Source organism: Rhinolophus hipposideros (assembly GCF_964194185.1).
Source record: "Rhinolophus hipposideros genome assembly, chromosome: 19".
Lineage (NCBI taxonomy): Eukaryota > Metazoa > Chordata > Mammalia > Chiroptera > Rhinolophidae > Rhinolophus > Rhinolophus hipposideros.
The window spans coordinates 29,308,113-29,326,599 of record NC_138065.1 but is presented as its reverse complement, the minus strand read 5'-3'; the positions used below and the strand labels follow the sequence as shown (position 1 = coordinate 29,326,599).

Below are 18,487 nucleotides of genomic sequence, written 5' to 3'. Positions count from 1 at the left end.
TTGGCAGAGCAGCGGACAGTGGATTGCAGTTAGCAAGGGGTTGGTTTGTTGGCAGAGAAGTGGACGGCGAATTGTGGCTCTTGCTTCCTATATCTCCAACCCAGCCACCAGTGAGACTATAGTGGTATGAAATCCCCATCCATGGCTCCGTTGGTGTTCCTTTTTGGCCTCACCATATCCTGCGTTCTTATGTGGGGAGTGGGACCAGAGACCCTGTATGACATATGGTGTGTTGACTGAAATCATATGATCTGGATTCAAATCCTGACCTATCCCTCACCTTGAAGCTCTAACTTTCTGAGCTCCACAGGTTGAGAGTAGCCCCTGTTTGTACTTCCCCACATTAAAGAATAGAGTGGAAAGGTAACTCCCACATGAGTAGCTAGCCCCTTCTCCAACCAAGTATCTATCACCATTATCCATCATCTGTCGTCTTTGTATTCCGGCCTTTGAATCTCAGCTGTCTGACATGAGTGAGAAAATAGGGACCAAGAGAGTGTTCCAGCGAGAAGCTCTGGACAGAAGTCAGAAATACCTACTAACTCCTGGATAAATTACAAACTTCTTGCTCTAGCTGCAAGACTTGGTCTGGTATCCCTGATCCCTGAAGTCAACCTTCTAGTTATTGCCTTCCCCTTTTCACTCCCAGTGCTTTCTTAGGCTGTTTGATTTCCTCACGTAGAATATTTTTTCTTGGTATTTAATTTTGGAATGGGGTAACTGTAGTTTTATTGGATGGTGAGTTAGTTAAGAAAAGACAGACTAGCTTCTCATTATCAATATCATCATTTACCTTACACTAAGTATTCTCCTATTAGGTGGTTCTGCTAGGCATTGTGGGAAATCCCAAACAGGCATAATATATGGAAATGCCCATGTGGAACTTTCCTTGAAGACATGATAAATATAAAGATAAATAACTACCAGGTAGAGTACAACAGGAGTCCAGTCATGGTTTAGACCTGGGGTTACAAACTCAAATGCTTACATGAGCCAGGCACATGTGTATATGAGTATTGCATGCGGGGAGGCCTGCTGGGTCTCTGGTCACACTCCCCACATAAGAAAGCAGGATATGGCGAGGCCAAAAAAGAACACCTACGGAGCCATAGGTAGGGGAGTCGTAACACTATAGTCTCGCTGGCAGCCGGGTTGGAGACACAGGAAGCAGGAGCCACACTGTCCACAACCTGCCATGCTAACTGCAATCTGTGCTTGCCAGCCACCGTCTTCTTGCTAGCCCCCATTTTCTGCTAGCTTAGCCACGGCAGTTATATTAGTGGCCAATGGCTCACTAGTTATAGCTGACGGCCAACTAGTCACAGCTGATGGGCATCCAATCACAGTTGATGGCCATTTACTACCTGTGCCAGCATCTTTCCACGTGAGGCCGAGAGCCTGGAAACTGTACTCCTGGCTCTGTCCCAACAAGTATGGTGAGCCAGAGGTAAGAATAAAATTTGAGTGCACGCCCTAGCTAAAGGGCCAGCTGTTACCACTCAACTCCAGCCCATTCTTTCCAGGAATATAGACCCAGTGTTAACCACATTTTTTCATTTTTCAAGAGAAGCTAGAAATTCAGACTTTTATGTGAAAATTTCTGACTGTAAATTTGGAATCTAACTCAAATAAAATAAAACAAAAAAGATCACATTGTGGGTTGCTCTGCAACCTCCACTTAAGGCCTAGGAGAGTTAGGAAAAAAAAGGTAATTGAAAAGAGCAGTTTCAGGAAATACTTTCTGAAGAGAATGAAACTTAAATTGACCTCAAGTAAGACAGAGGTGAGAGGTTAAGCGAAGACAGGGAAAGAAGCTATGCTAGGGAGACACCTACAGAGCAGAGGGGGAAATGCAACTAGAGAAGAGTCCACAGGACATGGAAACAGTAAACATTGTCAAAGTAAATTGGAGCAAGATTATGGAGAGCCTTGAATGCGAAGGTGTTTGAACAATATTTTTTGGACAATAGGAATTCCTTTAAAGCTTTGTAACAGAGACAAAAAGGCAAAGGATACGACATTTTCAAATTTGTGTTTCAGAAAGGCTGAACTAGTGGTGATATTGGGCAGGAGTGACTACAGTGAAGCATCAAAGAATGGTCCCCTCCTTGATCCTACTCATTATTTTCTCTGTCTCTTGTATTTTTAACTTATCTCTTTCTGGTTGTTTCCCAAAGTCTAGTAACGTACATGACTCCCCCACTGAGTGAAAAAAAAAAGTTGGAGTGCGGGGGGAGCATTATGCTCGATTCCTTGTTTCCTTTTGGCACACTTAATTTCCCAATTTATCTTCATTGCCAAGGTCGTTGGCTACTTTTTCACCTCTCATATATTCTCAGTATATTTCATTTAGGTTGATATCCTCATGGCTTCTCTGAAATTACTGTGGTAGGGGCATTAGTTTTAAATTGGATGGATCGTTTTCAGTGCTTATTTTTTCTCTTATTATTAACCAGCCTTTATTGACACTTTATTATGTGCCAGGTACTGTGTTAACAGCTTTACATACAGTATCCAATTGAATCCTCTCAATAACTCTATTAGATAAATAATATTATTAACCTCTTTTTTACAAATGATTATAAAGTTCCGTGATGTGTCCAGGTATCATTGCTGGTAAGTGGCAAACTCAGGATTCACCCCCAGGTCTGCCCAACTCCAAATCACTGGCCCTCATTCACCATTTTCTCTTTCTTTAAATTCCCCCTCCCATGGTTCAAAGGACAAAATTCTATCTTGGTTTCCTTTTAAATTCGCTAGCTGCCATTTCTCTAGTTCCTTCACAGATTCTTCTTCTCTATCTCTCACTCAATTGTTGCTATTCCCCAGGATTCACTTCTCAGCCCTCAATGTTTCTCACTCTCCATTCTCTCACTTCATCCATTTCCTTGGTTTCAACTATGAAATAATTATATCTGGTGACTCTCAGATCTGTATCTCTGACCCAGATTGTTGTCCAACTGACTATAGGGATCTTCAGTTGAAAGTTTCAGAGGCACTTTAAATTCAGCATATCAAAAACTGAAACTATCACCTTATCCCCAACATCTCTTCCTCCTCCTGAAGTCTGTGTCTCAGTGGATGGCGCCACTAAACATCCACTCAATTATAAGGTAAAAAATCTGGGAGTTAACAAGGACTCCTCTCTTTTCCTCATTTACTACCTCCAAATACTTATGAAATCCTATTGAATTAACCTCCTAAATATCTCTTGTATCTACATTTTTCTTTTCCATTCCCCTGGCTTCTGCTTCGTTGAGGCCTTTATCACTTGCTGCTCATTTTCCAGATTGCTGCCACAGCTTCTTTGGTTTTGCTGCCTCTCGATCTTTTTTTTTTTTTTTCTGACACAGAAGTATTTAATAAACGTTAGTTTCTTCGTTATGGAGTAAGAAATTAAATAAGGCAAAGTTCCTATATTGAGTTCAATGCTTTTCTCCTTTCCACACTAAAAATCTAATACCATTACAGAATGAAAAAATTCTTAAATGAAACGGAACACAAGTTTACATAGTAAAAAAGAGTAAAATGTTGAAGTCATTAGCACTGTACTTGAAACCAAAATTCTATTTAAAAAAAAAAAAAGCAGTTGTTAGTTTTGTCAACTATTTCTCGCAGTAGAATATTCTGGCAACCTAACTATGAGCATTTCCATTTCATGTTTTAGTCAGTAATAGATAGAGCTCATGTAGTTTAATGTTAAATTCTATTAGAGTACAGTGGCTTAAACAACACTGACAAACTTCGACTTTTCACCATTCGCAATTTTCAAGCAGAATTCAATTATTTTAATTCAGAAGAGATGTTAACTTTATAATCAGCAGCTAACTAACTTTCCCTTTAAGGATATTTTTAGCTTGTGCCTTCTTTTCTTCTTTTCTTTTCTCCATCTTGCCCTCTCTTTAATCTACCTTCCAAATGATCACAGAATTTCTCTTTCTGAAATGCAAGTAAAATCTAAACAACAACAACAACAACAACACACACACACACACACACATACACACTTGCTTATGCATAAACAGTTTTCTGGAGAATCTACTTAGCAGTGGTTAACTGAGGAGAGTTGGGCTGGACATATGAAGTGGAAAGGAGACTTTTTATTGTATGTTTTTATACTGATTCAAATTTTTTTAATGTATGTGTTACTTTTAGTATATAAAAACTGTTTTTTAAAAAAGACACCTCTACACTTTGACCCAGCAATTCTAAATCTAGAAGTTTATCCTGTACTTACACATGAGCAAAATGATATACATATGTGGATATGCTATAACCTAAATGCCTATAACTACTATAATGCTAAATAAAAAGGAGTACAGCCAAGCAAAAAAGTTCTATGTTACCATGAAGGAGAATGATGTCCTTGGTACTAGGTACCTCTGGGCATTAATATGTGCAAGCATTATAAAATGTCACCATCTGTATATAATAGAACATCTCTAGAAGCGTTTAGAAGATACCTGAACAGTAGTTGCTGCTGGAGAGGGACAAGGAGCACAGAGAATACTGCTAGGTGGCATGGGGAGCAGCTTAATTTTCACTGGCTTACAGGGTTTGACTTTTATACCATGTTTATGTATTTATCTACTCAAAATGTTTTCAAAGCATATAATTTTAATCTATTTTATGAGAAGAGGCCTAATTCATTTGGATTATCCCATATTGCCTGGAAGCTTTCTTGCTTCTTCAAAGTTGTCCATCACAGTGATGGATAAGTTAATACTGATTCTTTGAAGATACACAGTATTATGCAAAATGAAGGGAGGTTATACTAGTAATGGCTTAAGTTTTGCATTCCCTGATAGGCTGGCTAAATATTGTTTTATATAGGATAGATCCTGATATATACACTATAATTGAAACTATACTAGTCACTCCTCTTAGCATTTCGTCCATCTTCACAAACACATGATCTTTCTGTATTGTAAGATCTTTAAAACACATTATAAACATGTCCCTTAATTTGTACTTATTTATGAATTAGAACAATTGCTAACCTGCTTAGTAATATTAAAATTTACTCCCCTACTAAAAATTCTTCAGATATTGCCCATTAGCTTTAAGATAAATTCTAAGCTTCTGTTAATGAAGCTTCTATTAATAGCTTTTAGGATAAATTCTAAGCTTCTATTGATATCTATTAATATTGAAAATCTTACTCCTGCCTACCTATTTATCCTGAAAACTTACCACTCTACCCCCTTCCAGTTCTTTGCTCTGACATGTATAGTGACCTTCAGTGACATGAATGTGTCCTACTTCTGAAGCCCCTGTGCTTTCACCCAGGTAGTTTCTTCTGCCTAAAATGCCTCTGCTTCACCCTCAATCATCCTACTGATTTGACTGGTTACCTCTGGGTTCCAGCAGCCTGTGCCTTGTCACATCATTTAGAAATTGACTTGTTGTTCATTTGCTTCTTTTTATATACCATGTGTCTCTCATTGAGAATAGCAATGTCTTGCTCATCTTCAGAGGTCCAGTACCTGAAAGCATTCAATATGTGTTTGTATGAATTTTGGGAAGTATATGCTGAGACTGGGTAGATAAGGTAGCAGGGTTTGAAGGACAGGGATAGGAGTTTAGATGACTACAAGCAGGGAACCATTGTTTCTTGTGTAAAGGAATGACATGAAAAAATGGACAGGGTGTTGGGGGAGTGGGAGACAGAGATGCTGGAGGAAGAGAGATTAAGTAATCAGAAGTTGGGAGTAATCTGGTGTGAAGAAATGAGGGCTGAAATTGAAATTAGAGTTGAGGCCCTGGGATGAGTAGGAAAAGCTTGAGGGGAATCTGGTTTGGGAAGAAGGATGAGATTATAGGACAGAAATAGGTAATAATAGTAACAGCTATCATTTGTTGAACTTCTGTCCAATGTATGTGCTAAGTGTTTTGCAGGCCTGGTCAGGGCCTTGACTCTTGCTGAGAGAAATTTAACAATGTCCCTCCCCCAGTGTATCTTTGGGGTTTGCTTGCTGTGGTTGAGTGGATTCTGGTAGAATCCCTTGTACCTTTTTTCAGCCACAAATTTCTTCAGAAATTGACCCATTGCACAAAGCAGAGGGAACGGGAACTCTGACCACACGGAGATTTAAGGCTAAAAATCATGACTGATGGGTTGGGAAGATTTAGCCAAAGTAAGATTTAAAAAAAGATCAGTTTCCCAAGAAGAAAATCCCTATAAGCGAAAATGGATTGGGGGCCAGTGACCCAGACTCAACTCAAAGACCTGAGGGGGAGACCCTTTAACAGTGTATGTTGTATGCCCTGAGTGTGAGTTGAGGTGGACGTGGAAGGACGTGACTCTGGAGGGATGTATGTATGTAAGTTGAATGAGCTTAGCAGTCGGAGAGCCAGGCAGCTTTGCTGTGGGACAGCTCTGACTGGGTTTAACGGAGATGGATATATTCCCTTCCTGAGGCCTTTAGGAATCAGTAGACTAAAGTCTTATTCCCTCAGGATTTCTGGGATTTAAGCCAAGAAAGAGACACCAGTGCTGTTGACAAGATTTCAAGCTCTATGGTGTGGTAGATCTGTGGCTCTATTATTAGCAGTGGCAACAGGTGCCTGGCTGCCCATGCCTGGAGTACAGGCCAGTGGACATGGGTGACTTTGTGAGGGGCTCTTAGGGACCAGGAATTGTAGGCCCTAGCTCTAAGTGTACTTCAGTCTCCTTTTCACTGTGGGCTGAAGTAGCAAGCAATAACCAGGGTTATTCATGGACACACAGGTGCCATGGGGAGTCTCAAAAATAAGAGCAGAAGGTAACCCCTGGGAAATACTATAGTTTTCTGTTTGTCAAAGGTACAGGCTCAGCAACACCTGGAATATTGTTAGGAATGCAAATTCTCAGGCCTACTGAATCAGAAAAACTGTATTTTAACAAGCCCTCCAGGTGATTCTAATGAACATTAAAGTTTGAGGATCACTGACAGAGCATTACTGCAAAAGTAAAATCATTTAAACTCAGGCTAATGAAGTCTTGGATATAAATTCTCTATAATCTATAATCCTCAGAACTATCTATTTTACTGATGGAGAAACTGAAGTCACTATGTCCTCCATGTTGGCAAATCCAAGAACATGTCTGTGGCTCTTCTCACTCAACCTCTCTGCATCGTTGGTCATGGATGACCACTTCATCTTGGAAACACTCCCTTTGCATGGCTTCTGTGACAACACAACTCTCTTGGTCGCCAACCTACAGCATCAGGAGCTCAGTTTCTTTTTCCTGGCTGTTCTCTGAATATTTTAAATGTTAGAGCCTCAGGCGTGGGACCTGAATCTCCTTTCCTCTATCCTGATTCTCTCCCTAGGGGACCACTTGTAGGGGACCACTTTTCTTTCCATGCTTTAATTTTTCATCTAATTATCTACTCAACATCTCTACTTGGCTTTCTAGTAGTCTCTCTCTCTTTTTCTCTCTCTCTCTCTTTTAAAGCACTATTTGAAATAGGCTTATTTTTATTTTTTTTAATTATTGTTTTTTAAACTTTTTTTTTTATTTAAGTGTGTTTTTCCAGGACCCATCAGCTCCAAGTCAAGTACTTTTTTCAATCTATTTGTGGAGGGCGCAGCTCACAGTGGCCCATGTGTGGATTGAACTGACAACCTTGTTGTTAAGAGCACCACGCTCTAACCAACTGAGCTAACTGGCCAACCCTCTAGTAGTATCTCAAATGTAATGTGTTCGGGGAAGCCTGGATGGCTCAGTTGGTTACAGCGAGAGCTCTTAACAACAAAGTTGCCAGTTCGATTCCCACATGGGCCAGTGAACTGTGCCCTCCACAACTAGATTGAAAACAACAGCTTGAGTTTGGAGCTGAGCTTCCAGTGGGTGACTGGTTTTCTCAGTGGTTAGAGCACAGTGCTCATAACACCAAGGTTGCTGGTTCGATTCCCACACGGGCCAGTGAGCTGCGCCCTCTACATCTAGATTGAAAAACAACCACTTGACATCACTGTTCCCCAATATTCCCCAGTTAAAAAAAAAAGTAACGTGTCCAAAGCAGAGTTCTTAAGTCCCTACTCCCAAGTTTCTTGTCAGTCTTCCCCATCTCAATGAAGGACACACCATCTGCTCACCATCTACTTGCTTAGGCCCCAAACCGGGAGTCATCCCTGATATACTTTAAGGCACGTCAGTTCTACCTCCAAAATATAACTCAAACCTTCCCACTTCTGTCCATATCCATAGCCTCAACCGCAGTCTGAGCCACCATCATGTCTCTTCTGGATGGCTGTTCAAGCCTCCCGACTGGTTCCTCTGCTTCCTTATACTCTGTCCCTTTTCAGTACATTCTTTATATAGCGGTTTTAAAAACAGAAATCAGATCACATAACTGTTCTGTTTAAAACCCTTAAATGGTTTCCTGTGGCAATTAGAATAAAATGCTAATCCAGATATCTTTTTTTGTGGCCTAAAGGTGCTGCTTGACCTGGCCCCATCTCCATCCTCCTTTCTCATCATTCTCCATCATGCAGGATATTTAACCAGATGACAGAATCTGAGGGGTGTGTGTGCTAGGAAGAGGAATCAGGGAGGGAGTCCAATGTGGCAAAGGTGTCTGTCCTATCTGGCCCACGTGAACCTATAACATCTGGGGTCCATTGGAGCTGATGGTTCTGGTGACCTCAGTTTTCTCCCCTGACACTTCTCAATGAGCATGCAGCATGCCCTGGACTTTGGGACAGAAAATTAAATTAGAAGCTTTGCCTTCCAGAAGGTCCCACACTAGAAATGAGCCTTTTCCCTGAGTATCCAGCTCCAGGTTCCAGGAGTTGTCAGAGTTGCGACCGACATCAGTATGCAAAGGAATCCAGGCTACGGGCATCATAGGAGGGAAACTGTGTAGAAGATAGGAGACAGGATGAGAGTAAGAGCAATTTTTTTCTAATGTTTGCTAAAACTTGTAAAAAGTAGAACAAAAAAAAGCTTTTTGAATAAAATTGCACAATTGCTAATTGACAGATCACAGACCGTTTGGAATACTTTATTGGTGTTGAAATTTCCCTCAGCAATTGCAGAAAGGTTTCAAACAGTAATGAAAGCTGTGTCATTCAGGAAAACTCCAAACTAGAAAAAGTAAGTAACAAAATAACTGTGATGGTCTTGGCTGCTCTGAACCCCATACAGAAGAACTTGGGGTACCCAGACTCTCTCTTTGAGGTTTGGATCGCTCTCAATATTTAGCCCTAGAAGGGGTCAACCCTGGGACTTTTAAAGCAGATCATGTAGGGCAGCAGAATATGGTGGATCCCTTGGAGTCTTTCCTCACCCATTGTCTTAGGAACAGGATGCTGTCAAGTTCACTCTTACTGCAAGGTCTTCATCAACTCTGGCCTCTTGGAGCAGGAGAACTTGCCAACACGTATTTACTGAGGGTCTGTTCTCTTGGACATGGATGAGTAACTCAGGTGTTGCTGGCCCCACGGGTGCTCATCCTTGTGAAGACACAAAAAGAAACTTGTTCATTCATTCATATACTCCAGCCACACTGGTCACCTTTCTGTTCCTCAAGCATATTGAGACACTTTCTGCTTTGGGCCTTTGTGATTCCTTCTGGAATGCTCTTCCTGGCCACCTCTTTTTCATCCTTCAGGTCTTAATTCATAGTTTACCTACTCAGAGAGACATTCTCTGACAACTCTATCTAAAGTGGCCTCCTCAGCTACCCCATTTCATGATTCTCTCATTTCCTTCATAGCACTATAACAATTGTCACAATCTGTAATTATTCTGTTTGTCAATTATCTGCCTCCCAACTAAACTGTATGCTCATTAAGGGTACAGTGATTTCCTGTCTTATTCAGTTTTATCCCCAGAGTCTAGAAGGGTATCTAGCACAGAGTACACACTATGTAAATATTTGCTGAATGAATGAAAGTTATACCTTTCATACTCCAGTTCTATATCACAGTTGTAAAGGTATCAGCCATGTAGAAGAAAGAAGGGAGTCCTGGGCATTTGTAACTGAAGGTCTTATTTTGAGTATTAAAGATGGGACTTATTTTAGTCAGTTTGGGTTGCTATACCAGAATGCCATAGACTGAGTGGCTTATAAACAACAAATATTTGTTTCTTATAGTTCTAGAGGCTGGGAAATCCAAAATCAAAACCCTGGAAGATTTGGTGTCTGGTAAGGGTCTGCTTCCTAGTTCATAGAGAGCTGCCTTCCCACTCTGTCCTCAGATGGTAGAAGGGGTGAGGGAGCTATTATAGAAGGGCACTAATCCTATCATGAGGACTCCACCCTCATGACCTAATCACCTCCAAAAGGCCAAATACCATCAGACTGAGGATTAGGTTTTAAAATGTGAGTTTTAAGGGGACACAGATGTTCAGTCTTTAGCAGGACTTGATGTAGAAATCCTCTTTACTGGACTTTGCATTTTAGGTCCTCCCTTACATAGCAGGCATATCAGAATGTTAGGAAATCTGTTGAGAATATGCATTCTGCCAAGAACAGAGGTTTCCTGGAAAACTTTGAGCTGAAGTTGGAGCCTTTCCCCACAATTAAGAGTTTCAAAGATCTTTAGTGATAAGAATGATAAAAAAAAAATTCTCCCAAGACTACTACATGTGTTGGCTGTCAATTTTCATTTTAGACGAAGCAGATTTTTCAACTGTGAAGTGGCCCAGTGTCATCCAGAGTCCCCAAATTGGCATCTAAAGCCTTTGCCCATGAAACAAGATAATATTTATGAAAGTGCCTACCACAGTGTTTGAGGAAGTGTGAAATAAAGCATAGAGGGGGCTTGAGACTGCTAAGCCACACCCCAAGGCTACATTAGGGCTCTATCAGGAGCTGTCTACCTCAGCACTCAGATCCATCCAGGTATTGCCAAAGTGTCACATGGAAGAGTGAGCATTGGATGACTTATCCCGTGCTGGTGGTGTCTACTGATTGAATTGGATTGATGGATACATGGGAAGTCTTTTCTTCTTCCATTGATGGGGAAACTGACCTTAAAATGGTTCCCTGCCATGTGGAACTGAGCTAAAATGGTGGCCTAAGAGGAGAGAGAAGTCCCCAGTCTAAGCCCCAGCCCACTTCCGCATAACCCCCTCCAAGCCACACTTTGAGCCAATCACCAGACGACACCTACCCCTTCCCCAACCCAAGGAAGTCCCCAGCCCATAAAAACCTGCTCAAAACCTTGCTAGGGGCTCAGTCTTTTGGGAAGCATCCCGCTGAACCTGCCGGCTCAATAAAGCTGACTCTCCTGAGTGCTGCTTGGGTTCTTTCAGGTCTTGGATTCTGCAACACCATCATCTGCCTTCCTTTCTTGTATCTGAACAAGTAAAGAATCCAGACCTGAACATAGGCTAAGAGTAACTGTGCAAATGCATAAAACAGGTTCTCTTCCTTACATAGGTTTCTGGGAGTCAATTAAAGATTAATGAATTAATTTTTTGCTTGTTTTAAGAACTGTGTGGTATCCCCAGGCACACAATCAATGCATCCTACTGGGTCTTAAGATACAGTAAACTGTGGAAACAGAATTTTTAAATTCTCTAATTAAGAAGCTAATCTCACTTACAATAGCATTAAAAAAATCAATACTGGCTTAAACACCAGTGAAGTGGCCAGCTGAATGTATTTCTGTTGACCTTTGGCTAACACTGTGGCCAGAATTAACTGAAGATGATCTATAGCTTGTCAGAGCAGTTTGAGGCAGGACATGTAGCCTGGGAAACCGCGAACTTGTTGCAATGGTATTGCTAACCTTTTTTGATATCAGAGGGATTGTTCATTATGAATTTGTACCAACTGGACAAACAGTTAACCAAGTTTACTATGTGGAAGTGGTGAAAAGGCTGCGTGAAAAAGTTAGGCGACCTGAACTTTTTGCCAACAATTCATGGCTCTTGCATCACGACAGTGCACCAGCTCACACGGCACTGTCTGTGAGGGAGTTTTTAGCCAGTGAACAAATAACTGTATTGGAACACCCTCCCTACTCACCTGTTCTGGCCCCTAGTGACTTCTTTCTTTACCAAAAAATAAAGGAAATATTGAAAGGAAGACATTTTGATGACATTCAGGACATCTAGCGTAATATGACGACAGCTCTGATGGCCATTCCAGAAAGAGTTCCAAAATTGCTTTGAAGGGTGAACTAGGTGCTGGCATCGGTGCATAGCTTCCCAAGGGGAGTCCTTTGAAGGTGACTGTAGTGATATTCAGCAATGAGTTATATAGCACTTTTTCTAGGATGAGTTCGCGAACTTAATTGTCACGCCTCATAACATAAGGTGCTTCACTGGTTACATCAGTAACGAAGTGAATGTATCTCGTACCTACAGTTGGAGAAAAACAAGAACCAGTTTCTCCCCGCTAGGCTGATCCCTATGACCAGGACCTGACCTTTAGCTAATTATAATGTCATTATAACCTTATTTACATCGTGGTTACTACAATGGGACATTACCAAAATCTGCCCACAAGAGGCATTAGTACTCATGGTCAGGACTTCCTTGGCCTGATTCTCTCTGTGAGACTCTTCCCTGAGTTTGGCAGCACTTTCCTGTAAAGTGTGTACTTTCAGTTTCAATAAATCACATTTGCTTTCCTGCATGTCTTGCTCTTGAATTCTTTCCTGTGTGGAGACAAGAACCCTGTCACCACTGCTCTGATTGAGTCCTGTCTTGGACATACTGGTGAGCCTCTGGCGACAAATAGATCTCAACCCTTCTATGTGACATCTCAACCATCATATTTCAAAGAATCTTATCCAACCCGCTTTAATCCTGGGAGAAATTATATCTGACAGAAGACATAAGAGGTTCCAAAATGGACTTTGCATCAGGATGAATAAATCAGAATATTCTTATTTTTAATAAAATAATTTAAACATAAAAAATAATAAAACTGAGACTTCCGGTTCTGTCCAAAATGGAGTAGGCCCACTACAGCCTCTGTCTCCTATGGATTACAACCAGAAACTCTGGATACAACATAAAAAAACAACTACATGAGGATCTTGAAAGTAAACAAAACAAGATAAATTGTGGAGGGAAGTCAAAATTTAAAGAAAAGAGCCATGTTGAAGTGAGTTTCTTGGTTCCCCCCCACCCTTTTTTTTTCTCTCATAGCTTTGACCTGAGGGTAGGTACTTGTTGCAAAACTGTATGGTGAGGGAACAAGAGGTGAAACCTATGGTAGAAACTCCATCTTTCTGGAAAGAAGAACCAGGAAGAGGGGACTGAAGTGTGTGTGTGTGTGTGTGTGTGTGTGTGTGTGTGTAATCCTCATATTTTTTTCCCGTCTCTCAACTTTTGTCTGAAGGTGGGCCCTAGTTGTGGAGCTGAACTTTGGTGGCAGTGTACGCAACTAAAACTTCAAGTGAAATCCCACTTATTTGGCCAGAGAAAGCAAAAAAAGTGGCCCTGAGGGCCTAAGAGTGTGAAAGGACTCATGAGGAGAAGAAAACTGAAGAAGGGGTCCACCTAATTCTGTGCATGAGCCCATACACATCATGGGTTTACACTTGAACTGGGCATTCTTGGGACAGACCCAAAACCAGCACTGCAAAGACTTTGAGGACAGAACTAGGAGGGAAGCTATTGCCCACAGAAGGTAGAGCAGAAGTAGCAGTGTGAATGTAACTGGGTTGATTGCCTGCTAGGATGGGGAAAAAAAAATTCTTCAGAGGACTTTAATTGGACCCAGCGCTTGTACAACATAATATTAAATATGTCCAGGATACAATCTAAAGTTACTTGACATAAAAAGAACAGGGAAAAAAATCAAGTCATTATGTTGTACACCTGAAACTAATATAATATCATATGTATATCAATTATATCTAAATATATAAAAAGAAAACAAGAAAGCGTAACCAATTCTCAAGGGACAATTGACCAATGCCAACCTCAAGATCACCCAGATGTTAGAATTATCAGACTTTAGAGCAGATATGGTAACTATGCATCATGAGCTAATGGTAAACATACTTGAAATGAATGGAAAGATAAAATTCTTGGCAAAGAAATAGAAACTAAAAAAAAAGAACCAAATAGAAAAATTTTAGAACTAAAAAATAAAATATATGAAATTAAAAATTAATCTGATGGGCTAACAGCAGAATAGAAATGAAAAAGAAAGGCTCAATGAACATGAAAATAGATTAGTAAAATGTATTCAATCTGAAGAACAAAGAGAAAAACAATTGGAAAAAAGTGAACAGAATCTCAGGGATCTGATGAACCATATCAAAAATTTTAATATTTATGCCAATGGAGTTATGAAGAATAGGAGAGACAGATTGATGCAGAAAAACGTTAGAAGAAATAATAGCTAAAAGCGTCCCAAATTTAATGAAAGACATAAATTTATAGATTCGAGAAGCTTGGTGATCCCCAAACAGAATAAACTAAAAGAAAACTACATGAAGACACATCATGATAATTAAACTGCTGAAAGCAAAATATAAAGAAAAATTCTTGAGAGCAACTAGAGAAAAATGAAATATAGGGGACACATAGGTGAAAACGATTTGAATGACAGCAGATATCAGAAACCACGGAGGCCAAAAAACAGTGAGACAAAATCTTTAAAGTGCTAAAAGAAAAATCTGTCAACCCAGAATTCTATATCCAGGAGAAGTATTCTTCAGGAATGAAGGCTAAATAAAGCCATTTTCAAATCAAAGAAAACTAAGAGAATTTGTAATGAACAGACCAGTTCTAAGCGAATTGCTAAAGGAAGTTCTTCAGAGTGAAGGGAAATAATACCAGGGATTATTGGAATGTTAGGAATAAAGGAATAGAAACAAAAGTGGTAAGTAGCTAGGTAAATATAAAGGTCTATTTTTCTTAAGTTCCTTTAAATATGTATGACTAAGTGAAAGCAAAAATTATATCATTGTTGAAGTTTTCAAATGTACACTTAATACATATGACAGCTATACTATAAAGAAGCAAGGGTAAAGAGGCATGTATGGTTAAAAGCTCTACGTATTAGACTAGTATTACTTCAGGTAGTAAAATATCAAATCTGAGTAAACTGTGAAAAGTTAGTTATATACTCTGCATTTCCTAGAGCAACCCTTATAATGATAATCCAAAGAGATTTAGCCAAAAAATAGTCAAGTTAAAATGGAATAGTAAAATATATTCAAATAAAATGGATAAAAACATTATTTCAGGAAAACGGAAATGGGAAAAAAAAAAGTGGGGGTAGCAATAGTTGTACCAGACAAAATAGACTTTAAAACAAAGGATATAACAAGAGACAAAGACAAACCCAGTAATCTGACTTCTGGGTATTTATCTGAAGATCCAAAACACTACTTTGAAGGGACATGTGCATCCATATGTTCATTGCAGCGTTATTTACAATAGCCAAGATGTGGAGGCAGCCTGGGTGTTCGTTGATGGATGAATGGATAAAGAGGAGGAGGTACATATATTCAATGGAAAATTGCTTGGCCATTGAAGAAATGGGTTCTTGCCATCAGCAGCAGCATGGATGGACCTGGAGGGTATTGTGCTGAGTGGAGTATGTCAGACAGAGAAAGACAGATGCAATGTGATTTCACTTATATATGGAATCTAAAGAACAAAGCAAACAAACAAATAAAACAGATACACACTCATAAATACAGAGAACATTTTGATGGTTGTCAGATGTGAGGGGAATTAAGGGAATGGGTGAAAAAGGTGAAGGGATTAAGATGTACAAATTGGTAGTTACAAATCAGTCATGGGATGCAAAAGAAAGCGTAGGGAATATACTCCATAATATGGTGATACCTATGTATACTGCCAGGTGAGTATTAGACTAGTCAGGGGGAATCATTTCTTAAATTATACCAATGTCTAACCACTATGTTGTATATCTGAAATTAATATAAAATAATATTGAATGTTAACTGTAATTGAAAAATTAAAAGGAGGGGAAAGAAAAAGGGGAATAAGAGGTTCAAGTCCAGGTATAAAACAAATAATTTGGGGCCGGGCTGGTGGCTCAGGTGGTTGGAGAACCATGTTCCTAACGCTGAGGTTGTAGGTTCGATTCCCACATGGGCCAGTGAGCTGTGCCTTCTACAGCTAAGACTGTGAACAACAGCTCTCACTGAAGCTGGGCTGCCGTGTGCTGCTGCGGGCTACCATGTTCTGCCTACCTTGAACCAGAGGGGAAGAGGAGGGAGAAAAAGGGGGTAAAAGCAAATAAGTCGCGGAGATGTAATGTACAGCTTGGGGAATACAGTGCAAGATGGTTGCTGGACTTACGGTGATCACCCCTTTGGATATATAAATGTTGAATAACTATGATGTATACCTGAAACTGGTATAATGTTGTATGTTAGCTACATTTTTTTAGTAAAAATATTTTTAAAATTAAATAATAAAGAAAAGCAGGAAAGGTGGAACAAAAACAAGAAAAAAACAGAAAGGAAAAGCAGAATACAAATGATAATATGATAGCCCTAAATCCACTCATATTAATAATTATATTACATGTAAATGACCTAAATACACCAATTAAAAAGCAAAGATTGTCAGATTGGATTTTAATAGACCATATCATAGTTGCACGACATTGTGGTTGTGATAAATACTACTAAATTGTATCATTTCTACAAGGGTTAATTTTATGTTATTTGAATTTTACTTCAATAGGAAATTTTTTAAAAATACCACAACATAAGCTATATACAAGAAATCCACTTTAAATACAAGACATAGATACGTTAAAAGTCAGTGGATGAAAAGGATATACCATGCAAACACTAATCAAAAAGAAAGTTGGTGAGAGAGAAAGGACAGCTTTTCCTTACAGATAAATCACAGTTAACAAAGGGAGAGGTAATGAAAGAAATAGAAAGTCATTATTGTGCCACCACTGTAATAATTGTTTCAGGCAAGATTCACCAATAGATGCTAAAAATAATAGGATAAAATTTGAGAAGAAACTGGGTATTTGTATAGTCTCAGAGTATCTTCCCTCAGATATTTATGTATTATAAAAGGGGGAAATAGTCACTATAAAGTAGAGAAAACTTACAGACACCAAGTGATCAAGTTAAACATCACTAGTAATAAGACATATTGGTATCATATACCTGCTAATATAATGCACTGAGAAGAGAACATTATGCAATTTTCATGCCAAAAATGCATAACTTCAATCTAATCATGAGAAAACATCAGACAAAAACCAATAGAGGAATACTTTACAGAATAACTGACTACATAGTACTACTTTTTCCTCCCCCATCCCCAGCGCAGCTCTCACTGCTGGGAGCACCTGGCTTCTGCAAGGCCAAATGTTCTTCTTCCGGCCACCATCATGATCATCCACCCAGACTTCATCAGCCATGATGAGATGTTCTCCAACATCTACAATATCTGAGAGATCAGATCACAGATGTGCTGTGCCTGGGGTGGAGGGGAAGATGGTCAGTAGAACAGAGGGTAACTGATGACTCGTTCATTGGTGCAAATGCCTCCGCTGAAGGCCCTGAGGGCGAAGGTACCGAAAGCACAGTAGTCACTGGTGTTGATATTGTCATGAACCATCATTTGCAGGAAACCAGCTTCACAAAAGAAACCTACAAGAAGTACATCAAAGATTATATGAAATCAATCAAAGGGAAACTTGAAGAACAGAGACCAGAAAGAATAAAACCTTTTATGACATGGCTGTAGGACAAATCAAGCACATTCTTGCTAATTTCAAAAACTACTAGTTCTTTAAGTGACTAACAGGAGGGCAGCCTGTAAAATGCGGATATACTGGACAAACGGACGATTCATATCCTGAGCGGGATGGAGCAGGATGGCACCAGATTTCATCATACTACCCAGAGCAGCCCATAATTTAAAATTTATAAGTTGTTTCTTTCTGGAAATTTTCATGTAATATTTTCAGACCATGCTTGACAGCAGGTAAGTGAAACTGTGGAAAGTGAAACAATGGGTAAGAAGGGACTTCTGTACTCCAGGGGCACCTTCTACAGCTCTTCTGGATTTTTTTCCTCTATACAGCTCTTTTCTCTCTACACTGTGAACTCTGGTTGCCATCAACCCAGACTTTCACCTTCATTTCTTCAACTCAAGGAGTTTTCTGCCCCCTCCCTGAATTCCCACTTCCTGCACTGTGACCTGGACTCCTCCAGGCAGTAAGCAAGAGCAATCATAAGGCTCACCTTCTTTGTTTCCTGTCTGTCAGGTATGACTGTATATTTGCCCACTGTCCAATGTCTTGAAAACCATTGTTTCGTATATGTTGTCCAATCCCTTAGTTGTTTAAGATAGGAGGATGAATGTTCTCCCTGTTTTTCCATGTTGGCTAGAAGAGGAGGTTTCTCATAGTACTTTTGTTTGCTATAAGAAATTTAAACGGCAATAAAATTTCAACTAGTAAACTGTAGAAAAAACAACAACAAACAAACAAACAAAAAACTACCAGTTCTTTATTGGTGAAATGATGAATCCAGATGGCATTGTTGCTCTGCTGGTCTACCGTGCAGAATG

General features: G+C 39.7%; 1 pseudogene across 1 annotated transcript; it reads left to right on the top strand.

Annotated features, from left to right (window-relative positions):
* The first annotated feature begins 17,300 nt into the window (after positions 1 to 17,300).
* On the top strand, positions 17,301 to 17,700 carry LOC308487278 (translationally-controlled tumor protein-like; annotated as a pseudogene). The gene has a single exon. The product of its transcript is annotated as a translationally-controlled tumor protein-like (transcript).
* Positions 17,701 to 18,487: the final 787 nt, after the last annotated feature.